This window comes from Rutidosis leptorrhynchoides, chromosome 10 (assembly GCF_046630445.1).
Source record: "Rutidosis leptorrhynchoides isolate AG116_Rl617_1_P2 chromosome 10, CSIRO_AGI_Rlap_v1, whole genome shotgun sequence".
In the NCBI taxonomy this organism is placed as follows: Eukaryota; Viridiplantae; Streptophyta; class Magnoliopsida; order Asterales; family Asteraceae; genus Rutidosis; species Rutidosis leptorrhynchoides.
The window spans coordinates 129,825,001-129,843,041 of NC_092342.1; the positions used below are offsets into that span (position 1 = coordinate 129,825,001).

The following is an 18,041-nucleotide window of genomic DNA, read 5'->3' on the forward strand; positions in this document are numbered from 1 at the left end:
CTTGGGAATGTGTGCATGCATGAGTATGTACATAAGTTTTAATGGCGATAAGTCACGTGAGACTTAATGTGAAGTTTAGACATATGTAGGAAGCGAGAACGGGGCGTACAAGCCAAATATTTAATCGTTAAATTTGTCGTCGAGAAAACGATCAGGCACAGGCCTTTGCCGCGCCGCGGAGGTCCTGGTCGTGCCGCGGTATCTAACTGAAATCAAGGCCAGGAGGCCAGTTAAACAGGTCGAAATATCTTTGTATTGTCACGCCGCGATGATCTTTGTCGCGCCGCTGTATCTCAAGCAAAACGAAGTCAGGAAGCATGCTAAGGAGGGTCAGTTTTTCCTTTATGTGTCGCACCGCGACAATTGGAGCCGCGCCGCGGCAGTTCTGCTGGACTGATTCCGGATTTAGCTCAATTTAAGTGATTTTAAGGGGCAAATTGGTAATTTGGCGTATAGATCTGATGGGAGCATTAAATCTCCACCACTTATCCATTTTCCTCATTTCTTTTCCATTTTCCTTCTCCATTTTACTCTCAAACATAAAAACCCAATTTAATTCAAGTGAGATTTGTGAGTGAAGAATTGAGAGTTGATCTTTGGAGTAAGAATTAAAGTTGTTCTCCTCGTTCTTAGCTACGAGTGGATAGCGTTGGTAAGTTTTAACTCTATGTTTGAGTTTTAATTGGTTTATGCTAGGGTTTGGTTCATTTGGAACTTGTATGACCCATTTGAGGGTTAAATGGGTGGATTTTGGGTTAGATTGTTGAAAGTAAACCCTAATAGCCATAACCTAGAGTTTGGTCTTAAGATTTGAGGTTGTAAGTGTTAAATGGTGTTTTTAGTCACTAATACACTTGTAATTGAAGGAAGAATTGTAAATGGGTTAAGTTGACCAAGTTTTGTAAGTTTAAGTGTTAAAATGGGTCAAAATAGTAATGTTGACCTAGTTTGGGTTAAATGGGTATGAAATACCCCAAGTTTGTGTTAGTAGACTTTAATTCACTAGCTTTAGTGATTGAAGTTGAGTCTTGGCCATTTATGAGCGGTTTTGGTGTAGTTGAGTCATTTAATGCAAATTGGGTGATTAAATGCTCAAGTGTAAGTAATATGGCTAGTTCCACTAGTTTGTGTATTGAAAGTGTACTTAATGTATTAGGTACATTGCTTTGAAGTTCGGAAGTGCATAATCATCATCCTTGTGTCAAGGTGAGTGGAATAATTATGCGTGTACGTATATAATGTATTTATTTGTGTATTATGAATGTGGCATTGTCGCGGTGTTCAAGACACCACATTCTAAGTAACGAGTAGTATTGTCGCGGTGTTCAAGACACTACTCTTTGTTTGATTGACATGTGGTATCGTCGCGGTGTTTAAGACACCACATTATCATGGGAGTGGATGTCGCGGTGTTCAAGGCACCACTCATTGTTTTGATTGACATGTGGAATCTTTGCGGTGTTCAAGACGCCACATTGCCATGGGGGTGAGTTAGTCGCGTTGTTCAAGACATCACCCGGGGGATTAGTGATTACGCGGTGTTTAAGTAACACTAATGGATGTTATGAACTTCGACGGTATTTTACGAGTACCGTTCCCTTGTACGATTGGTTAACCATGATTATGTGAATTCGTATCTAGCATATTAAATTGTGCACTATATGCTATTGTGGTTGCTAGCTTCTTGTGAATTGTGGTTAGTAGTTTATGCATGATGTTTGCATGATTATCGAATTGCTAGCTTGTATGCGGTATTGTGTAAGTGATTGCAAGTAAGTAGGTTATATATGAACACGTATAATTATTGCATTCACTAAGCTATTAGCTTACCCCTCTCGTTGTTTATCTTTTTAGATTCAGGTGCGGATAGGAGAAAAGGGGTTGTTGGGCACTAGGTGTCCTTTGATGATGTTTCGTTGGAGGCTTTGAAGTTGGCCTAGCGTTTTGGGTAGTTTAGCCCCAAACCATGCTCGAAGTATTGTTTGGATTAAAACTATCGCTTTTGGATAGGTCAAACTTGTATCACATTTATTTATGGCCTCGTGCCTTTTGTAAACACTAAACTTGTTGTATGTTTTAACGAAACGTGTGGAATGGTTTACATATTTAATTGGCACGTAAATGTGTATTATATAAAAAAAAATTATCGTATGGAATACGGGTTGGGTTGTTTCAATTGTGTTAGGGCTTATTGTTGAGTCCTGAAAATAATTAAGAATTTAATTATGACAAAACAGAATTTATTTGCACTAAAATGTTATGTGCAACCAGCACAAGTTTGTTTATGTATAGACAGCAGATTTCACTGTGTCAAGTGTTTAGTATGCTGCCTAGACTACCAGCACAAGGTAGACAGTATTCTTCAATTAGCACATGATGTGTATCCAGCAATTTAAGAATATCAAGTGACTCAACAATGAAGAACCAGCATAGCTGGAATGCAGCTTACTACACAAGACAGCTATGCTCCATTACAAGCATAGTGGTTTCCTGAGTGGTCTACATCAATTGTACTATTCAATAGAAGTCAAAGACAAAGTTGAACAGAAAAGGACACGTGTCGGCGGCTGACAAGTGGCCTTACAAGACCATGTGGGAATGCAGAAGTTTAACGCATGTGCAGACATGTGTTATCCTTTGTCAACGCCTAGGGAACACAACATTCTATTTGTTTAATCAAATAGTGGTGCCAAACCGAATTGTGGTGTACCTGCAAATAGCTACCAAAGAGGAAAGAGGAGAGCACGCTCTCTGATGCAGTTTTCTCCACAAGTACAGACATCCTATGTATCAGTGGACAATAGAACAATTACACTGTCAATAGAACTACTATAAATTGATGTATCCACTATTGTAACAACTAGTGGTGTGAGTTTTGTTTATTTAGAGTCCAAAACGTGTAATAGCTTAGAACACCCTCTGTAGCTATATTTAAGGTAAATCTGTATCAACTAACTATCATTCCTCCGAGTATAGTTGTAATTCTTTGTAATTTAACCAATAAAGAATAAACCGTTGAAAAATTACCTTTGACTCTATTTAATTTAATTGCTTGAATACTAAACTGTCTAAACTGCTTAAGTTCATTAAAGAAGAATTGTATTCACCCCCTTCTACAATACTCGTGTTGTTTATGAAGGGACCAACAACTGGTATCAGAGCTTCAGTCTTGATAATTTAATATCTTGGATCTGAATTCTCTCATGGCTGCATATTCAAATGCAGCTTACCTTGAAAATGGCTCATCCAATAGACCACCCAAATTTGATGAAGATGAGTATGAAACTTGGAAGGCAAGGTTCATGCTTCACCTGGAGTCTATTGACCCACTCATGCCTGGTATTGCCACAGATGGTCCATTTATCCTAACTGAGACAATTGATAGTATTCCCGCTACTTGACACTCCTGCCATTCCTGGCAGAGAGGTTGTTCTCACTCCAACAAAATGGGATGATGAGGACAAACGTCGTGTTGGACTTGACCCTAAGATCAGAACTTTGTTAGCTATAACATTACCTAACTACATGTTCAAACTGATTAAGGGAAAACTGAATGCTAAGCTTATGTTAGACTATCTAGATGTTACTTATGAAGGCATGGATGAGGTTTGACAGAACAAGATTATTGCTTTGAAACGAGAGTATGAAATTTTCTTTGCCTATAATAATGAGACCCGTAAGCAAACCTTCATTAGTTTTAACTCCTTAGTTGCTGACCTGCTTACTTTGAAAATCACATATACTGATTTTGAACAAGTAAACAAATTCATTGACTCACTGTCTGCTAAATGGAAACCGGTGACTGACCCTCTAAGAACCACCCAGACTTTAAAGAACTTTAACATATCTTCTCTCTATGGTACACTTTGGAACCATGAGAAGGCAGAAGCTAAACTTGAATTGAACTTGAAAGAAAATTTTAAGTCTGCCCTCACCACTTCAAAATCTTCTAAAACAGATGAAACTGCTCTTATTGCTGCTGCTAAAAAGAAAGCTCAAAAGGCTTTACTGGTTCAAAAGTTGACAGCAGAAGAAGAGTCAGCTGAAGATGATGTGGAGAGTGGTACTGGGTCTGAAGAGAGCAGTGATGATGAAAATGATGTGGAAGGGTTTGCTGAAGGTATGGCTTTGATGACTAGGCAGTTTAAAAGGTTCAATCGTAATAGAACCAGCAATTCATACAAAGGGAGTAAGAAGCCGAGTGCAAGGTATAATAACAAATCAGTCAAAGGTCCTAAATCTGAGTGTTACAATTGTGGAAAAGTTGGATATTTTGCTGCTAAATGCATGTCCAGGAAACCTTCAATCTCACATGCTAACTCTTTCTCAAAAGCTGATAAGTACAAGAACAAGTACAAAGCTATGAAAGCTCAGATGAAGGAGAGTGCAAAGACTGATAAGAAGGGAAAGAAGCCAGAAAAGGTTCTAGTTGTTGAGCATCATGACTGGAATGAAACCAGCTCTTCTTCATGACAGTGATACTGATGATGATGATGTTGGTTATGCTTCTGGTAAAAAGCTATGTTTGATGGTCAAGGAGGTCGAAGAGTCTGAGAGGATGATAATGGTAGTACATTTGTAACTGATATGAGGGAAACTGACCTGAAAAAGGATTCACCTCAATGAAAAACTGAAATGTTGTATAAGGTTGATAATTTTTGAACTTATACTGATGATGAAAAAGCTGAAATGTTTGACTACCTAAGAGTTTATCTATGTAGAGGCAGTAAACGTGAAGAAGTTTTGAAAAATGATAACAAATCTTTAAATGAAAAACTTAAAAGCAAAACTGATGAAATTAAAATCTTGAAGGATGAAATTTCAAAACTTGAAAAACAAAATTTTGCTCTAAAGTCCCTTCACGTTGAGGCAGCAGATGTTAAGAACCAGCTAAACGTCCTCAAAAAGGTTGTTGCTTCATGGTGTACATCCACTCAACGCACAACTAAATGTGTAAATGAGCAGGTGCCTGCCCAAGTTGAAGCCTTCTTTGCTGGTGACTATGCTGTTGCTACTGCTATTGCAGAAGTTACTTTTATGGAACCCATTCTTGAAACTGATCCGAAACCTGTCTTTCCAAATACTTTTGCTAAGATAGTTAAGGGTAAAAAGGTCTTAACAAATAAGTTTGTCAGACCTACAGAGACCCCACCACCTTCCATGAAAGGAATTTTGGAGAATGAAGTAAAAGCCAAGGAAACAAGTACTTCAATTGATGAAACTACTGATCCCTCAAGCATTTACTATATGACTCCAAAAGAAAGACGCATTAAAAGGGAAATCACTGAAAACAATCAAAGAAAGTCGTAATCAATTGATTCCCCTTCGTGTTCAAATTCCACCAATGCTGAGTCAGCTGATGAAAATTGTACTGGTCAACCAGTAGCTGCTGACAAGCCAGCAGAACACAATAATGGCAAGTCAAAGGCAGCAATCAAGATTCATACTAGTCGACCGGTATCAGCTGACGGGTCAGTAACTTCCCACACTGGCTCGTTGAATAACAAAGGCAAAGTAGTATATCATGATTATAGTGTTGGTTCTAAGAAGAAAGCTGCCCTTAAGAGAAAAGCTAAAGTGGACCAAATTGTGGAATCATGTACTGGGTCATCTATCACTGAGATAATGATTGTCAAGCTTGACCAGCTCATAGCTGCCAAATCTGAAAGCAGACCTGATTTTACTGCCCTCATTTACTCAGTGTATGACCAGTCACCAATACTAAAAGTGAGAAAATGCTACAAGTGTGGCAGCAAGTTTCACTTAGCTAACTAGTGTACTCAAACCCGAACCCCATCTGCTGCTGCCTCTTCTAGCAAACCAGCAGACAGGAAGAGATCATCAAAGATGACCCTTCCAGAACCCATCCTTGGATGGGTTCCTAAAAAGAACTAATCTCTTAGCTACTGTGCAGGGCATTCAAAACAAGCAAATCTGGTATCTCGATAGTGGATGTTCGAGACATATGACCAGAAGTAAGTCCCTGCTAATGGACTATCAAGAAAAGGATGGTCCAGTTGTTTCATATGGAGATAATTCGTTGGGTTACACAAAGGATTTTGGTACTTTAACAAATGGGAATGTTACATTTTCAAATGTAGCATATGTCGTTGGGCTTAAACACAATTTACTTAGCATAAGCAAACTGACAAGCAAAAGTAAGATAGTTCAATTCAGAAGGAAAATTGACATTATTTTTAATAAGACAGGGAAGCCACTGCTGACAGCTAAAAGACATGAGAACATGTATCAAATTGACATGAACACAGCAGTCACAACAACTGATACTTGTTTTTATTCAAAGGCAGCAGACAACCTCAAGCGGTTATGGAACAAGAGACTCTCACATCTCAACTTTAAAGATATTCACAAATTATCTAGTAAAAGTTTGGTGTCTGGGCTACCCACAATGTCTTATGTGAAGGACAGATTGTGTCCTGGATGTGAAAAAGGGAAGCATCACCATGCCTCATTCAAGTCAAAGCAGATTTCATCTGTTGAGAAACCATTTCACCTACTTCATATGGATATTTTTGGTCCTGTTAATATAGCCAGCTGTAGTGGGAAGAAGTATACACTTGTGATTGTTGATGAATATTCCAGATACACTTGGATATTCTATTTGAAGCAAAAGAGTTAAGCTGCTGATGAAATTATCAATTTTATCAAAAGAATGGAACTACTGAATGGGAAACTGGTGAAGCAGCTTAGAAGTGATCATGGTACAGAATTCAGAAATGCTATACTAGAAGAATTTTGTGCTGACAAAGGTATTTCACAGAACTTTTCTGCTGAGAACACCTCAACAGAATGGTGTTGCAGAAAGAAGAAACAGAACTCTCATTGAAGCAGCAAGATCTATCTTGGCTGAGTCTGGGCTAAAAAATTCATACTGGGCAGAAGCTGTGAACACTACTTGTTTTATCCAGAATGGATCTTTAATAGTGAAAAGACATCAGAAAACTGCTTATGAAGTTCTCAAAGGCAGAAGACCTCAATTTTATTTCTTCATGTATTTGGCACTCCCTGTTTCATTCTAAACAATAGGGATCAGCTAGGCAAGTTTGATGCTAAGGCTGATGAAGGTATATTTCTTGGATATTCCAACATGTCAAAAGCATATAGGATTTTCAATAAAAGAAGGGGTTATTTTGACGAATCTATTAATGTTACATTTGATGAAACTGCCCCTACTTCATCTTCTAGTCAAGAAGATGAATTTGAAGAGCCAACTCAGCAAGCTCTAGATGATGAAGAAGAACCAGCAGCAAATCCCTCACCAATCCATGTTGCTGGGTTCTCTGATGATGAGATGGAACACTCTGTTCCATCTGTGTCTAAACCAGGTGGACCTACTGGCTCTACTGAAGTTTTACAACTTGAGCATAGGTCTACTGGTTCTGAAGGATCACAAGCTGGTACTGGTTACACTCTTAATGAACAACTGACTCCCACTGCTGCTCATACCTCTGAGCCAGCTGATGATCAAGATGTTGTGTGTTCCACAACAAGCTCACATGTTCATAACACTAGATGGACAAAGGAGCATTAAATTGAACAAGTTATTGGTAATCTGGCTAGTGGTGTTAAAACAAGAAGACATGCAACCAGCAATTTTTGTATGCATGTAAACTTTGTATCTACCATTGAATCTACATGTCCTGAAGAAGCAATCAAAGATCCAAGCTGGGTAGGAGCTATGCAAGAAGAGATCTCCCAGTTTGATAGGAATAAGGTTTGGACATTGATACCTAAGCATGATGATGAAACTAAGAAGATCATTGGTACCAAGTGGGTTTTCAAAAATAAGATGGATGAAGATGGGATTGTGATCAGAAATAAAGCTAGATTGGTAGCTCAAGGTTTCAAACAGGAATAAGGATTGGATTATGAAGAGACATATGCACCAGTGGCTAGGATGGAAGCTATCAGATTGTTCTTGGCATATGCAACTAAGATAAACTTTAGGGTATTCCAGATGGATGTTAAGTCTACATTTCTAAATGGGAAGCTGCAAGAAGAAGTCTATGTCAAACAGCCTCCTGGTTTTGTAAGCAGTAAATATCCAGACCATGTCTACAAGTTTGACAAAGCTCTATATGGCCTAAAACAGGCACCAAGAGCATGGTATGAGACACTTCATGTGTATCTCACTGGTATAGGTTTTAAAGTTGGAACAATTGATACCACTCTTTTCTCAAAGGAGATAGATGGTGATCTCTTGCTGGTACAGATATACGTGGATGATATTATTTATGGATCTAAAAATGAAAAACATTGTCAAGACTTTTTAAAACTTATGTCAAAGACATATGAAATGAGCTTGCAAAGAGATTTGCAATACTTTTTAGGATTGTAAATTAAACAACTTGATGATGGAATTTTTATAAGTCAAGATAAATATATCAAAGATATGTTAAAGAAATTTGGTCTGACCTGTTTAAAAGATATAGGGACTCCAATGGCAGTATCTATCAAAATTTATGCTGATCCCAATGGTGAACCAGTCAATATCACTGAATATAGAGGTATGATTGGGTCCCTACTTTATCTCACAGCCAGGTGACCAGATATTATGTTTACCACTTGTCTCTGTGCCAGATATCAAGCTGATCCTAAAGAGTCACATTTGCTAGCAGTAAAAAGGATATTTAGGTATCTGAAAGGTACTGCTAAACGTGGTCTTTGGTATCCCAAAGATCAGAATTTTGAGCTAATAGGGTATTCAGATGCTAATTTTGCAGGGTGTAAAATAGACAGGAAAAGTACTGCTGGTGGTTGCCAGTTATTGGGTGGGAGATTAGTCAGCTGGACGAGCAAAAAGTAAAATACTGTGTCCACATCTACTGCTGAGGCAGAATATTTTTCTGCTGGTAGTTGTACTGCTCAAGTACTATGGATGCAAAGCTAGCTGAAGGACAATGGTGTTCATGTTACAAAAACTTTAATCTATTGTGACAACACTGTAAAGACCCGTCCTAACCCATAAGAACGAATACAATAAAATATGATTACATTGCGAGGTATTTGACCTCTATATGATACATTTTACAAACATTGCATTCGTTTTAAAAGACAAACTTTCATTACATCGAAAGTTGACAGTCATGCATACCAATTCATAATATCCAACTATAAATAATCTAATATGTCATTTACTTAATCATAATCTCACTGAACTCAACGACTTGAATGCAAAATATTTTGAAATATGCCATGAATGATTTCAGGTAATATCATTAAAATGAGCAAATGCACAGCGGAATATTTCTTTCAATCCTGAGAATAAACATGCCTTAAAGTGTCAACCAAAAGGTTGGTGAGTTTATTAGTTTATCATAATCGATCATTTTCATCGTTTTAATAGACCACAAGATTTTCATTTCCATTTCTCATAAATATACGTCCCATACATAGAGACAAAAATCATTCATATGGATTGAACACTGTGACGACCCGAAAATTTCTGACCAAATTTAAACTTAATCTAATATGCTTCCGACACGATAAGCAAAGTCTACAAAGTTGAGTCTCAAAAATTTTGAACTGTTATTATACATTCAATTAACCTTTGGCTATTCTCGATGATTCACGAACAACTAATTGTAAATAGATATATATATATATATATATATATATATATATATATCAATTTGAAATATAAAATGATATATGATTTAATTGTAAAATAGTAAACGATATAATAAAGTTGTTATTTAAAATGAATCTATATATATATATATATATATATATATATATATATATATATATATATATATATATATATATATATATATATATATATATATATATAAGTTTACATAATAAATTGAAATAATAAAATGTAATTTAATCATTAGAGATAAATATGTAAAAATATATTCAGAAGATAAAAAGTTGTTATTAAAATAAAATTATATATATATATATATATATATATATATATATATATATATATATATATATATATATATATATATATATATATATATATATATGACTTCAATACATCATTGATGATTATATATATTGTAATATATATATAATATATAAATATTAAATATTCAAATATGTTATTATATAAAATAAGTATTACATAATTAATTTTAATATAAGATTAATATATTAAATGCTGTTGCAAGTTTAATTTTAGTTGTTATATTATTATTACATTCACTACTATTATTAATATCATTATTATTAATAATATTAACAATTATAATATGAAATTGATACATTTGTTTTGTTAACTACTAGTAAAATCATAATTATGACTAATACTTGTATTATTATTAGATAATATTATTTCCCTTATTTATTATTAGTATCATTATTATTGTAATTATTAATACCATCATATTATTATTACTCTTATTATTATTACTGTTATTAAATTATTAATATTATTATTATTGGAATTTTTATTATTATAATTATAATTATTAATTATTCATATTATTTATATAAATAAATATATAAGAAATCAGAATCATAAACTGTTTCATGTTACTTTTAATCTGTAGCAAATTTTGGATTATGTCTGTAAATAGATTAGCAATTGAAATCGAATTATCACATGAAACCAAAATCAGTTTGCAATCGTTTTCTTCTTTTTAATTTGTTATTTTTTTATTTAATTATTCTGCTCGAAAATTCAATCCTATATAAATCAATGATTACTCTGTGTTTTTTTTACAAAACTCATTCTTTCCTTCAAGGCTATGATCAATCATCACCTTTATTTATTTTAATTATTTGATTTTTATAGAAGAATATAAGCAAACTGTCGAATACTCTGTTATTGCTTCCATTTTCCAAACAACTCAATTTCGTAACGATTTTCAAAAATTAGAAATGCAGTGTTGCTAGAAATCGTTTAATTAAACTATCTGGAAAGTTTCAGAATTCAATTCATCGAATTGAATTCGAATTTTAGAGTCAAAGTTTTGAATCAAAAAGTCAACTGAAGTGTTCTTGGTAAAATTCGGAATCAATTTGATGTTGTAGGATCAATTAATGATCCAGATAGTTTCTAGGAGTCATTTTCTATATAATTCATGATGAATTCGAAAGCTATAACAGTCTTAAAGTCAAAATTCGATTTGAAGTTCATAAGTGTTCTTGACTGGGATTAACATCAACTTGAAATCGAGTGAGTTTTTAAAATGTGTAATTGTGGTTATGTTAGGAATCTTATGAACTAACTTTCTGTAAAATTTCAGTTTTAAATTCTTCAAATTGAGTGATAATTTTGGAGTCAAAGTTAGATCCTAAAAAGTCAAAGAATTTGTTCATGGGTAAATTCGAATTTGTTTTGATGTTTTAGATTAAATTGATGAATCAGATAGTTTACATGAAAGATTTCAAACCTTTTTCATGAAGGAATTATGGTCTATAACAGCCTTTAAATTTGAATTTGATTTTTATATCAAATATGTTCTTCAGCTTTTTATTTTATTTTTTTCTGATTAATCCCAAAAAAATATGTACAAACATTTCTGTTTCAGTTTAGAACTCTAAAACCAAAATTTGATTTAGTTGTGATGATTTTTAAATTCACTGATCGATTTAGTATTATGAAGAACAACAAGGAAAACAGAAAAAGAGGTTTAAATAAATTAGGATATGAATTAAAACTGATTATAAGCAGCAGCTCGATGATTAAGTGTGTTTCGGGTTAGCGAGTGGTCTCGGGTTCGAATCTAGGCCTGGACAGTTATTTTTTTTAGCTTCTTTAAAGGTAGTCTCATTTTCTTTTATTATTATTATTATTATTATTATTATTATTATTATTATTATTATTATTATTATTATTATTAAGTTAATTATTATTATTATTACTAACCTTAGTAATATGATTATTACTATGAGTAATATTGTTATCATTATTGCTATCACTAAGTATTATTAGTATTATTATTACTATCATAATGCAAATTATTATTATCATTAATATTAAATTAGTATCAATTATTATTATTATTATTATTATTATTATTATCACTGCTTTTATCACTAGTATTATTATTATTATTATTATTAAAAGTATTAGTATTATAGATATTATTATTATTATTATTATTATTATTATTATTATTATTACTACTACTACTACTACTACTACTACTATTACTACTACTACTAGTACTACTACTACTACTACTACTACTACTACTACTACTACTACTAAATGTATCATTATTTTTAAAAAAAAATTTTGTTAAAATTTGTATTACCATTAAAATTAGCATTTTTATAAAAAATATCAATTTACTATTGAAATTATTGTTACTATCATTATTAAGAATTATCATGAGTTTATCAAAATTAGTATTATTTTATCATCATCATTATTATTATTATTGTTATTATTATTAATATTATTGTTATTATTATCAGTATTAGTAATATATCAAATAAAGATGATTTATATAAAAAATATACATAACTTAACTGTATTATTATTATCAATACTACTATTAATATTACTATTATTATTACAATAAAAATTAGTTATATAAAACTATATCTAATACATATAACCTAACTCTATTATTATTTAATTATTCAAGATATATAAAATAAATATATTTAAGTTACTAATGGAACTCATAACACATTAAAATAACAGTTGAATCACTAATAATAATATATATATTTGTTCGACTACAAGTATATGTTTTAATATATATACAAATGATATAGGTTCGTGAATTCGAGGCCAACCCTGCATTGTTCAGTATCGTCGTATGAATATTTTTACTACAAAATATTGGATCGTGAGTTTCATTTGCTCCCTTTTTAAATGCTTTTGCAATATATATTTTTGGGACTGAGAATACATGCGCTGCTTTTGTAAATATTTTACGAAATAGACACAAGTATTCGAAACTACATTCTATGGTTGGATTATCGAATCGAATATCACCCCTTTTAGCTTGGTAGCCTAAGAATTAGGGAACAGACACCCTAATTGACGCTAATCCTAAAGGTAGATCTACGGGCACTAACACCCCCCATACTGAAAAATGGTATGCTTTAGTCCTTCGAGTTTATATTATGCAGATGGATTTCTGTTTTGGGGATATTCTATATGCATGATGTTAATGTCGGTTACCAGGTGTTCAATCAATATGAATGATTTTTAAACACTTGAGAGTGTATGATTATTGAATAAAGGAAATCTTGTGGTCTATTAAAATTATGAAATGATTATTTATGATAAACTAATGAACTCACCAACCTTTTGGTTGACACTTTAAAGCATGTTTATTCTCAGATATGAAAGAAATCTTCCGCTGTGCATTTGCTCATTTTAGAGATATTACTTGGAGTCATTCATGACATATTTCAAAAGAGGTTGCATTCGAGTCGTTGAGTTCATCAAGATTATTATTAAGTCAATTATAGTTGGATGCATTATGAAATAGTATGCATGCCGTCAACTTTTGATGTAGTGAAAGTTTGTCTTTTAAAAACGAATGCAATGTTTGTAAAATGTATCATATAGAGGTCAGAACCTCACAATGTAATCAACTGATATGAATCATTTATAATCGATATGAACGGGTCCTTTCAGTTGGTATCAGAGCGGTGGTCTTAGCGAACCAGGTCTTGCATTAGTGTGTCTAACTGATAGTTGTTTAGATGCATTAGTGAGTCTGGACTTCGACCGTGTCTGCATGTCAAAAGTTTTGCTTATCATTTTGTGTAAAAAATCACTTGCTTATCATTCTTAGTCCAGACACATCTAACTGCATTGATTGCATGAATAGTGTATAGACAAAATTCATATCTTAGCATATCTGCTAATCCATATCTTAGCATATCTGTTACTGTAGACCTTGCCTGACATATTCCGTAAATTCCTCCGCAATCTACGAAATCCTTTGTTCTATTTATTTATATATATTCTATGTAGTTAGAATACCATCCGATAGCCAAAAATCATTTCATATCGAAAAATCCTTCATTCAATCGTACGAAATGGAACTCGCCACTAGTTCAAGTCCCTCGGATTTCGATATGGATGTTCACTCGAGCCCCGAAATCAGTGTAACTGGAATGGATCAACCAGTCAGTCATCACCAATTCTGGATGAATTGGTGATGGGTTCGTAGTCTACTAAATCATTGGAGACAAGAAGAAGGTGATCCCTTCCATCCACCATATTTTCCTCTTGGCGAAGAACCTAAAGCACTTACTGGAGAACCTGTCCGAGACACCATTTTCTCTCTCATTTCCAGAGTGTCTCATCACGATTATATATTATCTCAAATTCTAGACCTTATTCATTCGCTTGTTCTAACCGACAATCATCCTGGAGTAATGGAAGAAGTCAACGAGCTTCACGCTCGAGTAATCAATTTGAAAAATGTGGTGCAAAACCTACCAGCTTCAACAACATCACCGGAAACATCAGTACCACCAACAACAACATCCACAGCACAAGCCTCAACACTACACGCCTCAACATCATAATCTGTACCTCGAGTATAATCATCGTTCTACATGACGTTCTACATCATTTATCTTCGTTCGACATGGTGATTATGTAATCTCTAATATTTTAGAGATTATGTATTCTAGTTCTAACGGTAAATCAAATGAGTTTAATATTATATATACTCGTTAAATCCATGATTACATTTGAAGAAAATATATATGTATATATATTTTCATAAAGATTGTAATTAAAAATTCTTTCGTACAAACTGTTAATGGTGAAAATATTTTAACGGGTAGGTAACACCCAAGGAATATTTAGATTTCACATTAATAAGTTACACTGTACATTCTTCGAATCTGATTCAACAGTCACTTACTATCCTAGTTACATCCATCGATATACGCATCCGTTCACCACAGAATAACCATTTTCATTCAATTTCATATTTGGATTTTGACCTATCAGAATCCAACAAGTGGCATAATGAAGAAAACATTGGAAAAAAAAAATAAAATTTGTTAGAAACAAACAAATTAACTATGAGAAATTTTGTTAAGAAATCACGCTAACAAAATCCTAGCTAACTGTTCCTAGCTACCTGTTAATTCCTTATTACATTTAATTATCGCAATTTATTTATCGCAATTTTAATTCCCTCAATTTTATTTATCGTCATTTAATTTCTGTTATTTATTCTACGCACTTTAAATATCGGGACACGTATACAAGGTTTTGACATATCATATCGACGCATCTATATATATTATTTGGAATAATCATAGACGCTCTATATGCAGTAATGCTAGAGTTAGCTATACAGGGTTGAGGTTGATCATAAATAATATATATACTTTGAGTTGTGATCGAGTCTGAGACATGTATATAATGGGTCACGATACGTATTAATTAATTTGAATATTATATATTAAACTATATATGATTGGATTACTAATTGTGGACTGCTAACTGTGGACTGCCAATATTGGACAATTAAAATGAATTAAAATATTGATTATAACATATGAAACTAAACAATTCTTCAAGTTTGCCACTTGATTTCATCTTAAACCTCATTTGCATCTTGACGATTACAATCTGCGTTCAAACCTTTCATGATTCTTGAAAACACCTCAACCGAGGGGATGAACCAACCGCATTTTATCTACAGAAGAAAAGATTTATGCATATAGTTATGCACCTGAAAAACTCTTGGAACCTGAGTAAACGTTTAACACGTATCTGTGCTAACTCTTTTGGCATTGTTATTACCGAAAATAACTTCACAATACCTCTCCAAAGTAGCCTATTTTGTCACAGCTCCAGCAAGTCAACATCGACTTTTCAATCGTACTAGTCTTATTATAACCTTGATGTATAAGTTTTCCCTTCATCATCGTTCTCGGGAAACCGTTTATATCTCACCACATTAATGGAAACTTACCAGCAACTTCATTACTCATTGACTTAAGTTTCTCCGAAGAACATTATATTTGTTCATTAAAACCATATCATATACTTGTAGTGACCCGAACTTTTCCATGTTTATATATATATTAAATGAAATTGTTATTTACATGATTAAGTGTTTTCAACATGTTAAGCAATCAAACTTGTTAAGACTTGATTAATTGAAATAGGTTTCTTATAGACAATTGACCACACAAGTTGACCGGTGATTCACGAACGTTAAAACTTGTAAAAACTATATGATGACATATATATGGTTATATATATAGTTAACATGATATTATGATAAGTAAACATATCATTAAGTATATTAACAATGAAATACATATGTAAAAACAAGACTACTAACTTAATGATTTTGAAACGAGACATATATGTAACGATTATCGTTGTAACGACATTTAATGTATATATATCATATTAAGAGATATTCGTACATCATAATATCATGATAATATAATAATTTAAAATCTCATTTGATATTATAAACATTGGGTTAACAACATTTAACAAGATCGTTAACCTAAAGGTTTCAAAACAACACTTACATGTAACGACTAACGATGACTTAACGACTCAGTTAAACTGTATATACATGTAGTGTTTTAATATGTATTCATACACATTTTAAAGACTTCAAGACACTTATCAAAAGACTTCTACTTAACAAAAATGCTTACAATTACATCCTCGTTCAGTTTCATCAACAATTCTACTCGTATGCACCCGTATTCGTACTCGTACAATATACAGCTTTTAGATGTATGTACTATTGGTATATACACTCTAATGATCAGCTCTTAGCAGCCCATGTGAGTCACCTAACACATGTGGGAACCATCATTTGGCAACTAGCATGAAATATCTCATAAAATTATAAAAATATGAGTAATCATTCATGACTTATTTACATGAAAACAAAATTACATATCCTTTATATCTAATCCATACACCAACGACCAAAAACACCTATAAACACTTTCATTCTTCAATTTTCTTCATCTAATTGATCTCTCTCAAGTTCTATCTTCACGTTCTAAGTGTTCTTCATAAATTCTACAAGTTCTAGTTTCATAAAATCAAGAATACTTCCAAGTTTGCTAGCTTACTTCCAATCTTGTAGAGTGATCATCCAATCTCAAGAAATCTTTCTTATTTACAGTAAGATATATTTCTAATACAAGGTAATACTCATATTCAAACTTTGATTCAATTTCTATAACTATAACAATCTTATATCGAGTGGAAATCTTACTTGAACTTGTTTTTCGTGTCATGGTTCTACTTCAAGAACTTTCAAGCCATCCAAGGATCCTTTGAAGCTAGATCCATTTTTCTCATTTCCAATAGCTTTATCCAGAAAATTTGAGGTAGTAATGATGTTCATAACATCATTCGATTCATACATATAAAGCTATCTTATTCGAAGGTTTAAACTTGTAATCACTAGAACATAGTTTAGTTAATTCTAAACTTGTTCGCAAACAAAAGTTAATCCTTCTAACTTGACTTTTAAAATCAACTAAACACATGTTCTATATCTATATGATATGCTAACTTAATGATTTAAAACCTGGAAACACGAAGAACACTGTAAAACCGGACATACGCCGTCGTAGTAACACCGCGGGCTGTTTTGGGTTAGTTAATTAAAAACTATGATAAACTTTGATTTAAAAGTTGTTCTTCTGGAAAAATGATTTTTTTCTATGAACATGAAACTATATCCAAAAATCATGGTTAAACTCAAAGTGGAAGTACGTTTTCTAAAATGGTCATCTAGACGTCGTTTTTTCGACTGAAATGACTACCGCGGGCTGTTTTGGGTTAGTTAATTAAAAACTATGATAAACTTTTTCTGTTTAGATTCATAAAATAGAGTTAAATATGAAACCATAGCAATTTGATTCACTCAAAACGGATTTAAAATGAAGAAGTTATGGGTAAAACAAGATTGGATAATTTTTTTTGTTGTAGCAACGTGAAAATTGGTAACAAATCTATATCAATCATATACTAGCTAACTTATATTGTATTATACATGTATTCTAAGATATTATGTAATCTTGGGATACCATAGACACGTATGCACATGTTTTGACATATCATATCGATCCATGTGTAT

At 32.8% G+C, this 18,041-nt stretch overlaps 1 long non-coding RNA gene across 1 annotated transcript in view; it reads left to right on the plus strand.

The window, feature by feature from the left end:
- LOC139871990 (uncharacterized) overlaps window positions 1-2,101 on the plus strand; it is an 8,514-nt gene extending 6,413 nt beyond the window's left edge. Inside the window, exon 3 of the long non-coding RNA XR_011766826.1 lies at window positions 1,861-2,101. This is a non-coding gene — a long non-coding RNA (uncharacterized lncRNA). The remainder of the gene's footprint in view (window positions 1-1,860) is intronic.
- Window positions 2,102-18,041: the final 15,940 nt, after the last annotated feature.